The 14,621-nt window shown below is 52.9% G+C and overlaps 1 long non-coding RNA gene across 7 annotated transcripts; it reads right to left on the bottom strand.

Annotated features, from left to right (window-relative positions):
* Positions 1–734: 734 nt before the first annotated feature.
* LOC127915102 (uncharacterized) lies at positions 735–11,034 on the bottom strand. 7 transcript variants are annotated; one of them, XR_008090203.1, is made up of 4 exons: positions 10,815–11,034; positions 1,817–1,876; positions 817–916; positions 735–756 (listed from the first exon to the last, which is right to left on the bottom strand). It is a non-coding gene; the product is annotated as an uncharacterized LOC127915102 (long non-coding RNA). The 7 variants fall into 7 exon arrangements; XR_008090206.1 differs by lacking the exon at positions 10,815–11,034 and adding an exon at positions 8,595–8,634; XR_008090198.1 differs by lacking the exon at positions 10,815–11,034 and adding an exon at positions 8,195–8,617.
* Between the last annotated feature and the right edge of the window lie 3,587 nt (positions 11,035–14,621).

Genomic DNA, 14,621 nt, shown 5'->3' on the forward strand with positions numbered 1-14,621 from the left:
CACCTGACACCTACCATCCACACCTGACACCTACCATCCACACCTGACACCTACCATCCTCACCTGACACCTACCATCCACACCTGACACCTACCATCCACACCTGACACCTACCATCCACACCTGACACCTACCATCCACACCTGACACCTACCATCCTCACCTGACACCTACCATCCTCACCTGACACCTACCATCCACACCTGACACCTACCATCCACACCTGACACCTACCATCCTCACCTGACACCTACCATCCTCACCTGACACCTACCATCCTCACCTGACACTACATCCTCACCATCTACCATCCTCACCTGACACTGACCATCCTCACCTGACATCTGACCATCCTCACCTGACCACATCTACCATCCTCACCTGACACTACCATCCTCACCTGACACCTACCATCCTCACCTGACACTGACCATCCTCACCTGACACTACCATCCTCACCTGACACCTGACCATCCTCACCTGACACTGAGCATCCTCATCCTGACCATCCTGACACTGACCATCCTCACCTGACACCTACCATCCTCACCTGACACTGACCATCCTCACCTGACACTGACCATCCTCCTCACCTGACACACTGACCATCCTCACCTGACACTGACCATCCTCACCTGACACTGACCATCCTCACCTGACACTGACCATCCTCACCTGACACTGACCATCCTCACCTGACACCTGACCATCCTCACCTGACACTGACCATCCTCACCTGACACTGAGCATCCTCACCTGACACCTACCATCCTCACCTGACACTGACCATCCTCACCTGACACTGACCATCCTCACCTGACACTGACCATCCTCACCTGACACTGAGCATCCTCACCTGACACTGACCATCCTCACCTGACACTGACCATCCTCACCTGACACTGACCATCCTCACCTGACACTGACCATCCTCACCTGACACTGACCATCCTCACCTGACACTGACCATCCTCACCTGACACTGACCATCCTCACCTGACACTGACCATCCTCACCTGACACCTACCATCCTCACCTGACACTGACCATCCTCACCTGACACCTACCATCTCACCTGACACTGACATCCTACCATCATCATCTGACCATCCACACCTGACACCTACCATCATCACCTGACACCTACCATCATCACCTGACACTGACCATTCTCACCTGACACCTACCATCATCACCTGACACATACCATCCTCACCTGACACCTACCATCCTAACCTGACACCTACCATCATCACCTGACACCGACCATCCTCACCTGACACCTACCATCATCACCTGACACATACCATCCTCACCTGACACCTACCATCCTAACCTGACACCTACCATCCTCACCTGACACTGACCATCATCACCTGACACATACCATCCTCACCTGACACCTACCATCATCACCTGACACATACCATCCTCACCTGACACCTACCATCCTCACCTGACACCTACCATCATCACCTGACACCTACCATCATCACCTGACACTGACCATCCTCACCTGACACCTACCATCCACACCTGACACCTACCATCCTCACCTGACACTGAGCATCCTCACCTGACACCTACCATCCTCACCTGACACCTACCATCCTCACCTGACACTGACCATCCACACCTGACACTGACCATCCTCACCTGACACTGACCATCCTCACCTGACACCTACCATCCTCACCTGACACTGACCATCCTCACCTGACACCTACCATTCTCACCTGACACCTACCATTCTCACCTGACACCTACCATTCTCACCTGACACTGACCATCCTCACCTGACACCTACCATCATCACCTGACACTGACCATCCTCACCTGACACTGACCATCCACACCTGACACCTACCATCCTCACCTGACACTGACCATTCTCACCTGACACCTACCATCCTCACCTGACACCTACCATCCTCACCTGACACCTACCATCCTCACCTGACACTGACCATTCTCACCTGACACCTACCATCATCACCTGACACCTACCATCATCACCTGACACTTACCATTCTCACCTGACACTGACCATCCACACCTGACACCTACCATCCTCACCTGACACCTACCATCGTCACCTGACACTTACCATTCTCACCTGACACTTACCATTCTCACCTGACACCTACCATCCTCACCTGACACCTACCATCATCACCTGACACCTACCATCATCATCTGACACCTACCACCATCACCTGACACCTACCATCATCACCTGACACCTACCATCATCACCTGACACTGACCATCCTCACCTGACACCTACCATCCACACCTGACACCTACCATCCTCACCTGACACTGAGCATCCTCACCTGACACCTACCATCCTCACCTGACACCTACCATCCTCACCTGACACCTACCATCCACACCTGACACCTACCATCCACACCTGACACCTACCATCCACACCTGACACCTACCATCATCACCTGACACCTACCATCCACACCTGACACCTACCATCCTCACCTGACACTGACCATCCTCACCTGACACCTACCATCATCACCTGACACCTACCATCCTCACATGACACCTACCATCATCACCTGACACCTACCATCCACACCTGACACCTACCATCCACACCTGACACCTACCATCCACACCTGTCACTGACCATCCTCATCTGACACTGACCATCCACACCTGACACCTACCATCCACACCTGACACTGACCATTCTCACCTGACACCTACCATCCTCACCTGACACCTACCATCCACACCTGACACCTACCATCCACACCTGACACTGACAATCCTCACCTGACACCTACCATCCACACCTGACACTGACAATCCTCACCTGACACCTACCATCCTCACCTGACACCTACCATTCTCACCTGACACCTACCATCCTCACCTGACACCTACCATCCTCACCTGACACCTACCATCCACACCTGACACCTACCATCCACACCTGACACTGACAATCCTCACCTGACACCTACCATCCACACCTGACACTGACAATCCTCACCTGACACCTACCATCCTCACCTGACACCTACCATCCTCACCTGACACCTACCATCCACACCTGACACCTACCATCCACACCTGACACTGACAATCCTCACCTGACACCTACCATCCTCACCTGACACCTACCATTCTCACCTGACACCTACCATCCTCATCTGACACCTACAATCCTCACCTGACACCTACCATTCTCACCTGACACCTACCATCCTCATCTGACACCTACAATCCTCACCTGACACTGACCATTCTCACCTGACACCTACCATCCTCATCTGACACCTACAATCCTCACCTGACACCTACCATTCTCACCTGACACCGACCATTCTCACCTGACACCTACCATCCTCATCTGACACCTACAATCCTCACCTGACACCTACCATCCTCACCTGACACATACCATCCTCACCTGACACCTACCATTCTCAACTGACACCTACCATCCTCACCTGACACTGACCATCCTCACCTGACACTGATCATTCTCACCTGACACCTACCATCCACACCTGACACCTACCATCCACACCTGACACCTACCATCCTCACCTGACACTGACCATCCTCACCTGACACTTACCATCCTCACATGACACCTACCATCATCACCTGACACCTACCATCCTCACCTGACACCTACAATCCTCACCTGACACCTACCATTCTCACCTGACACTGACCATCCTCACCTGACACCTACCATCCTCACCTGACACCTACCATCCTCGCCTGACACTGACCATCCTCACCTGACACCTACCATCCTCACCTGACACCTACCATCCTCACCTGACACCTACCATCCACACCTGACACCTACCATCCTCACCTGACACCTACCATCCTCACCTGACACCTACCATCCTCGCCTGACACTGACCATCCTCACCTGACACCTACCATCCTCACCTGACACCTACCATTCTCACCTGACACTGACCATCCTCACCTGACACCTACCATCCTCACCTGACACCTACCATTCTCACCTGACACTGACCATCCTCACCTGACACCTACCATCCTCACCTGACACCTACCATCCTCACCTGACACCTACCATCCTCACCTGACACCTACCATCCTCACCTGACACCTACCATCCTCGCCTGACACTCACCATCCTCACCTGACACCTACCATCCTCACCTGACACCTACCATTCTCACCTGACACCTACCATTCTCACCTGACACCTACCATCCTCACCTGACACCTACCATCCTCACCTGACACCTACCATCCTCACCTGACACCTACCATCCTCACCTGACACCTACCATCCTCACCTGACACCTACCATCCTCACCTGACACCTACCATCCTCACCTGACACCTACCATCCTCACCTGACACCTACCATCCTCGCCTGACACTGACCATTCTCACCTGACACTGACCATCCTCACCTGACACCTACCATCCTCACCTGACACCTACCATTCTCACCTGACACCTACCATCCTCACCTGACACCTACCATCCTCACCTGACACTGACCATCATCACCTGACACTGACCATCCTAACCTGACACCTACCATCCTCACCTGACACCTACCATTCTCACCTGACACTGACCATCCTCACCTGACACTGACCATCCTCACCTGACACCTACCATTCTCACCTGACACCTACCATCATCACCTGACACCTACCATCCTCACCTGACACCTACCATCCTCACCTGACACCTACCATCCTCGCCTGACACCTACCATCATCACCTGACACCTACCATCCTCACCTGAAACCTACCATCCTCACCTGACACCTACCATCATCACCTGAGACCTACCATCATCACCTGACACCTACCATCCTTACCTGACACTGACCATCCACACCTGACACCTACCATCCTCACCTGACACCTACCATCCTCACCTGACACTGACCATCCTCACCTGACACTGACCATCCACACCTGACACTGACCATCCTCACCTGACACTGACCATCCTCACCTGACACCTACCATCCTCACCTGACACTGACCATCCTCACCTGACACCTACCATCATCACCTGACACTGACCATCCTCACCTGACACCTACCATCCACACCTGACACCTACCATCATCACCTGACACTGACCATCCTCACCTGACACCTACCATCCTCACCTGACACCTACCATCCTCACCTGACACCTACCATCCTCACCTGACACTGACCATCCTCACCTGACACCTACCATTCTCACCTGACACCTACCATCTTCATCTGACACTGACCATCCTCACCTGACACCTACCATCCTCACCTGACACTGACCATCCTCACCTGACACCTACCATCCTCACCTGACACCTACCATTCTAACCTGACACTGACCATCCTCACCTGACACATACCATCCTCACCTGACACCTACCATCCACACCTGACACCTACCATCCACACCTGACACTGACAATCCTCACCTGACACCTACCATCCACACCTGACACTGACAATCCTCACCTGACACCTACCATCCTCACCTGACACCTACCATTCTCACCTGACACCTACCATCCTCACCTGACACCTACCATCCTCACCTGACACCTACCATCATCACCTGACACCTACCATCCACACCTGACACCTACCATCCTCACCTGACACTGACCATCCTCACCTGACACCTACCATCATCACCTGACACCTACCATCCTCACATGACACCTACCATCATCACCTGACACCTACCATCCACACCTGACACCTACCATCCACACCTGACACCTACCATCCACACCTGTCACTGACCATCCTCATCTGACACTGACCATCCACACCTGACACCTACCATTCTCACCTGACACTGACCATTCTCACCTGACACCTACCATCCTCACCTGACACCTACCATCCACACCTGACACCTACCATCCACACCTGACACTGACAATCCTCACCTGACACCTACCATCCACACCTGACACTGACAATCCTCACCTGACACCTACCATCCTCACCTGACACCTACCATTCTCACCTGACACCTACCATCCTCACCTGACACCTACCATCCTCACCTGACACCTACCATCCACACCTGACACCTACCATCCACACCTGACACTGACAATCCTCACCTGACACCTACCATCCACACCTGACACTGACAATCCTCACCTGACACCTACCATCCTCACCTGACACCTACCATCCTCACTGACACCTACCATCCACACCTGACACCTACCATCCCACCTGACACTGACAATCCTCACCTGACACCTACCATCCTCACCTGACACCTACCATTCTCACCTGACACCTACCATCCTCATCTGACACCTACAATCCTCACCTGACACCTACCATTCTCACCTGACACCTACCATCCTCATCTGACACCTACAATCCTCACCTGACACTGACCATTCTCACCTGACACCTACCATCCTCATCTGACACCTACAATCCTCACCTGACACCTACCATTCTCACCTGACACCGACCATTCTCACCTGACACCTACCATCCTCATCTGACACCTACAATCCTCACCTGACACCTACCATCCTCACCTGACACATACCATCCTCACCTGACACCTACCATTCTCAACTGACACCTACCATCCTCACCTGACACTGACCATCCTCACCTGACACTGATCATTCTCACCTGACACCTACCATCCACACCTGACACCTACCATCCACACCTGACACCTACCATCCTCACCTGACACTGACCATCCTCACCTGACACTTACCATCCTCACATGACACCTACCATCATCACCTGACACCTACCATCCTCACCTGACACCTACAATCCTCACCTGACACCTACCATTCTCACCTGACACTGACCATCCTCACCTGACACCTACCATCCTCACCTGACACCTACCATCCTCGCCTGACACTGACCATCCTCACCTGACACCTACCATCCTCACCTGACACCTACCATCCTCGCCTGACACCTACCATCCACACCTGACACCTACCATCCTCACCTGACACCTACCATCCTCACCTGACACCTACCATCCTCGCCTGACACTGACCATCCTCACCTGACACCTACCATCCTCACCTGACACCTACCATTCTCACCTGACACTGACCATCCTCACCTGACACCTACCATCCTCACCTGACACCTACCATTCTCACCTGACACTGACCATCCTCACCTGACACCTACCATCCTCACCTGACACCTACCATCCTCACCTGACACCTACCATCCTCACCTGACACCTACCATCCTCACCTGACACCTACCATCCTCGCCTGACACCCACCATCCTCACCTGACACCTACCATCCTCACCTGACACCTACCATTCTCACCTGACACCTACCATTCTCACCTGACACCTACCATCCTCACCTGACACCTACCATCCTCACCTGACACCTACCATTCTCACCTGACACTGACCATCCTCACCTGACACCTACCATCCTCACCTGACACCTACCATCCTCACCTGACACCTACCATCCTCACCTGACACCTACCATCCTCACCTGACACCTACCATCCTCGCCTGACACTGACCATTCTCACCTGACACTGACCATCCTCACCTGACACCTACCATCCTCACCTGACACCTACCATTCTCACCTGACACCTACCATCCTCACCTGACACCTACCATCCTCACCTGACACTGACCATCATCACCTGACACTGACCATCCTAACCTGACACCTACCATCCTCACCTGACACCTACCATTCTCACCTGACACTGACCATCCTCACCTGACACTGACCATCCTCACCTGACACCTACCATTCTCACCTGACACCTACCATCATCACCTGACACCTACCATCCTCACCTGACACCTACCATCCTCACCTGACACCTACCATCCTCGCCTGACACCTACCATCATCACCTGACACCTACCATCCTCACCTGAAACCTACCATCCTCACCTGACACCTACCATCCTTACCTGACACTGACCATCCACACCTGACACCTACCATCCTCACCTGACACCTACCATCCTCACCTGACACTGACCATCCTCACCTGACACTGACCATCCACACCTGACACTGACCATCCTCACCTGACACTGACCATCCTCACCTGACACCTACCATCCTCACCTGACACTGACCATCCTCACCTGACACCTACCATCATCACCTGACACTGACCATCCTCACCTGACACCTACCATCCACACCTGACACCTACCATCATCACCTGACACTGACCATCCTCACCTGACACCTACCATCCTCACCTGACACCTACCATCCTCACCTGACACCTACCATCCTCACCTGACACTGACCATCCTCACCTGACACCTACCATTCTCACCTGACACCTACCATCTTCATCTGACACTGACCATCCTCACCTGACACCTACCATCCTCACCTGACACTGACCATCCTCACCTGACACCTACCATCCTCACCTGACACCTACCATTCTAACCTGACACTGACCATCCTCACCTGACACATACCATCCTCACCTGACACATACCATCCTCACCTGACACCTACCATTCTCACCTGACACTGACCATCCTCACCTGACACCTACCATCCTCACCTGACACCTACCATCATCACCTGACACCTACCATCATCACCTGACACTGACCATCCTCACCTGACACCTACCATCCTCACCTGACACCTACCATCCTCACCTGACACCTACCATCCTCACCTGACACCTATAATCCTCACCTGACACTGACCATCCTCACCTGACACCTACCATCCTCACCTGACACTGACCATCCTCACCTGACACCTACCATCCTCACCTGACACCTACAATCCTCACCTGACACTGACCATCCTCACCTGACACCTACCATCCTCACCTGACACTGACCATCCTCACCTGACACTGACCATCCTCACCTGACACCTACCATCCTCACCTGACACCTACCATCCTCACCTGACACCTACCATCCTCACCTGACACCTACAATCCTCACCTGACACCTACCATCCTCACCTGACACCTACCATCCTCACCTGACACTGACCATCCTCACCTGACACCTACCATCATCACCTGACACCTACCATCATCACCTGACACCTACCATCCTCACCTGACACCTACCATCCTCACCTGAAACCTACCATCATCACCTGACACCTACCATCCTCACCTGACACTGACCATCCTCACCTGACACCTACCATCCTCACCTGACACCTACCATCCTCACCTGACACTGACCATCCTCACCTGACACCTACCATCCTCACCTGACACCTACCATCCTCACCTGACACCTACCATCCACACCTGACACTGACCATCCTCACCTGACACCTACCATCATCACCTGACACCTACCATCATCACCTGACACCTACCATCCTCACCTGACACATACCATCATCACCTGACACCTACCATCATCACCTGACACCTACCATCCACACCTGACACTGACCATCCTCACCTGACACCTACCATCCTCACCTGACACTGACCATTCTCACCTGACACCTACCATCCTCACCTGACACCTACCATCCTCACCTGACACTGACCATCCTCACCTGACACCTACCATCCTCACCTGACACCTACCATCCTCACCTGACACTGACCATCCTCACCTGACACCTACCATCCTCACCTGACACTGACCATCCTCACCTGACACCTACCATCCTCACCTGACACCTACCATCCTCACCTGACACTGACCATCCTCACCTGACACCTACCATCCACACCTGACACTGACCATCCTCACCTGACACCTACCATTCTCACCTGACATCTACCATCCTCACCTGACATCTACCATCCTCACCTGACATCTACCATCCTCACCTGACACCTACCATCATCACCTGACACCTACCATCATCACCTGACACCTACCATCATCACCTGACACTTACCATTCTCACCTGACACCTACCATCCTCACCTGACACCTACCATCCTCACCTGACACCTACCATCCTCACCTGACACTGACCATCCACACCTGACACTGACCATTCTCACCTGACATCTACCATCCTCACCTGACACTGACCATTCTCACCTGACATCTACCATCCTCACCTGACACCTACCATCATCACCTGACACCTACCATCATCACCTGACACCTACCATCATCACCTGACACCTACCATCATCACCTGACACTTACCATTCTCACCTGACACCTACCATCCTCACCTGACATCTACCATCCTCACCTGACACCTACCATCCTCACCTGACACCTACCATCATCACCTGACACCTACCATCATCACCTGACACCTACCATCATCACCTGACACCTACCATCATCACCTGACACTTACCATTCTCACCTGACACATACCATCCTCACCTGACACTTACCATTCTCACCTGACACCTACCATCCTCACCTGACATCTACCATCCTCACCTGACACCTACCATCCTCACCTGACACTTACCATTCTCACCTGACACCTACCATCCTCACCTGACACTTACCATTCTCACCTGACACTTACCATCCTCACCTGACACTGACCATCATCATCTGACACCTACCATTCTCACCTGACACCTACCATCCTCACCTGACACTGACCATCCTCACCTGACACCTACCATCCTCACCTGACACTGACCATCCTCACCTGACACTGACCATCCTCACCTGACACCGACCATCCTCACCTGACACTGACCATCCTCACCTGACACTGACCATTCTCACCTGACACTGACCATCCACACCTGACACCGACCATCCTCACCTGACACTGACCATCCTCACCTGACACTGACCATCCTCACCTGACACCTACCATCATCACCTGACACCTACCATCATCACCTGACACTGACCATCCTCACCTGACACTGACCATCCTCACCTGACACCGACCATCCTCACCTGACACTGACCATCCTCACCTGACACCGACCATCCTCACCTGACACTGACCATCCTCACCTGACACCGACCATCCTCACCTGACACCTACCATCATCACCTGACACCTACCATCATCATCTGACACTGACCATCCTCACCTGACACCGACCATCCTCACCTGACACCTACCATCATCACCTGACACCTACCATCATCACCTGACACCTACCATCCTCACCTGACACCTACCATCCTCACCTGACACTGACCATCCTCACCTGACACCTACCATCCTCACCTGACACTGACCATCCTCACCTGACACCTACCATCCACACCTGACACCTACCATCATCACCTGACACCTACCATCCTCACCTGACACCTACCATCCTCACCTGACACTGACCATCCTCACCTGACACCTACCATCCTCACCTGACACTGACCATCCTCACCTGACACCGACCATCCTCACCTGACACCTACCATCCTCACCTGACACCTACCATCCTCACCTGACACTGACCATCCACACCTGACACCTACCATTCTCACCTGACACCTACCATCCACACCTGACACCTACCATCCACACCTGACACCTACCATCCACACCTGACACCTACCATTCTCACCTGACACCTACCATCCACACCTGACACCTACCATCCACACCTGACACCTACCATCATCACCTGACACCTACCATCCTCACCTGACACCGACCATCCTCACCTGACACCTACCATCCTCACCTGACACCTACCATCCTCACCTGACACTGACCATCCACACCTGACACCTACCATCATCACCTGACACCTACCATCCACACCTGACACCTACCATCCTCACCTGACACCTACCATCCTCACCTGACACTGACCATCCACACCTGACACCTACCATCATCACCTGACACCTACCATCCACACCTGACACCTACCATTCTCACCTGACACCTACCATCCACACCTGACACCTACCATTCTCACCTGACACCTACCATCCACACCTGACACCTACCATCCACACCTGACACCTACCATTCTCACCTGACACCTACCATCCACACCTGACACCTACCATCATCACCTGACACCTACCATCATCACCTGACACCTACCATCCTCACCTGACACTGACCATCCACACCTGACACCTACCATCATCACCTGACACCTACCATCCACACCTGACACCTACCATTCTCACCTGACACCTACCATCCACACCTGACACCTACCATCCACACCTGACACCTACCATTCTCACCTGACACTGACCATCCACACCTGACACCTACCATCATCACCTGACACCTACCATCCACACCTGACACCTACCATTCTCACCTGACACCTACCATCCACACCTGACACCTACCATCATCACCTGACACCTACCATCCACACCTGACACCTACCATCCACACCTGACACCTACCATCATCACCTGACACCTACCATCATCACCTGACACCTACCATCATCACCTGACACCTACCATCCTCACCTGACACCTACCATCATCACCTGACACCTACCATCCTCACCTGACACCTACCATCCTCACCTGACACCTACCATCCTCACCTGACACCGACCATCCTCACCTGACACCTACCATCCTCACCTGACACCTACCATCCTCACCTGACACTGACCATCCACACCTGACACCTACCATCATCACCTGACACCTACCATCCACACCTGACACCTACCATTCTCACCTGACACCTACCATCCACACCTGACACCTACCATCCTCACCTGACACCTACCATCATCACCTGACACCTACCATCCACACCTGACACTGACCATCCACACCTGACACCTACCATCCACACCTGACACCTACCATCCTCACCTGACACCTACCATCATCACCTGACACCTACCATCCACACCTGACACTGACCATCCACACCTGACACCTACCATCATCACCTGACACCTACCATCCTCACCTGACACCTACCATCCACACCTGACACCTACCATTCTCACCTGACACCTACCATCCACACCTGACACCTACCATCCACACCTGACACCTACCATCCACACCTGACACCTACCATCCACACCTGACACCTACCATCCTCACCTGACACCTACCATTCTCACCTGACACCTACCATTCTCACCTGACACCTACCATCCACACCTGACACCTACCATCCACACCTGACACCTACCATCCTCACCTGACACTGACCATCCTCACCTGACACTGACCATCCTCACCTGACACTGACCATCCTCACCTGACACTGATCATTCTCACCTGACACCTACCATCCTCACCTGACACTGACCATCCTCACCTGACACTTACCATCCTCACATGACACCTACCATCCTCACCTGACACTGACCATCCTCACCTGACACCTACCATCCTCACCTGACACCTACCATTCTCACCTGACACCTACCATCCTCACATGACACCTACCATCCTCACCTGACACCTACCATTCTCACATGACACCTACCATCCTCACCTGACACCTACCATCCTCACATGACACCTACCATCCTCACCTGACACCTACCATCCTCACATGACACCTACCATTCTCACCTGACACCTACCATCCTCACCTGACACCTACCATCCTCGCCTGACACTGACCATCCTCACCTGACACCGACCATCCTCACCTGACACTGACCATCCTCACCTGACACCTACCATCCTCACCTGACACCTACCATCATCACCTGACACCTACCATCCTCACCTGACACTGACCATCCTCACCTGACACCTACCATTCTCACCTGACACCTACCATTCTCACCTGACACCTACCATCCTCACCTGACACCTACCATCCTCGCCTGACACTGACCATCCTCACCTGACACCGACCATCCTCACCTGACACTGACCATCCTCACCTGACACCTACCATCCTCACCTGACACCTACCATTCTCACCTGACACCGACCATCCTCACCTGACACTGACCATCCTCACCTGACACCTACCATTCTCACCTGACACCTACCATCCTCACCTGACACCTACCATCCTCACCTGACACCTACCATCATCACCTGACACCGACCAGTGTGTTATTGTCTGCGTCAGAAAAACCAGGTCAGAGACGCAGACAATAACACACTGGTCAGTGAGCTAAAACCAGGAGCCAGGACAGGGCCGCAGACAATAACACACTGGTCAGTGAGCTAAAACCAGGAGCCAGGACAGAGACGCAGACAATAACACACTGGTCAGTGAGCTAAAACCAGGACAGAGACGCAGACAATAACACACTGGTCAGTGAGCTAAAACCAGGAGCCAGGACAGGGCCGCAGACAATAACACACTGGTCAGTGAGCTAAAACCAGGAGCCAGGACAGAGACGCAGACAATAACACACTGGTCAGTGTATTAAGACTGCCAGGTCTGTCTGACCAATCCTCTACTAGAGTACGGTGCTCTATTGACACTCTAATTCCCTTCAGTTAGATAATCAACCCAAAACAACAACATACCATTGCTATTCAACAATATGGGTCAGGCTATTGTACTGCATGGGCTCACATTACTTTCTGCCTGGCTGCCCTACAGTACAGTACAGTACATTGTGAAGGAACGCCATGTTAACTCAAAATCAGTGGTGCTCGTTGAAGTCTTTTAAAATTGTAATGCAGTTGATTGGTACACACTAAAAATAATTGTCCAAAATAGTACCAGATAAGGGTTCTGTAGCTTGTAACC

This window comes from Oncorhynchus keta, chromosome 3 (assembly GCF_023373465.1).
Source record: "Oncorhynchus keta strain PuntledgeMale-10-30-2019 chromosome 3, Oket_V2, whole genome shotgun sequence".
Lineage (NCBI taxonomy): Eukaryota > Metazoa > Chordata > Actinopteri > Salmoniformes > Salmonidae > Oncorhynchus > Oncorhynchus keta.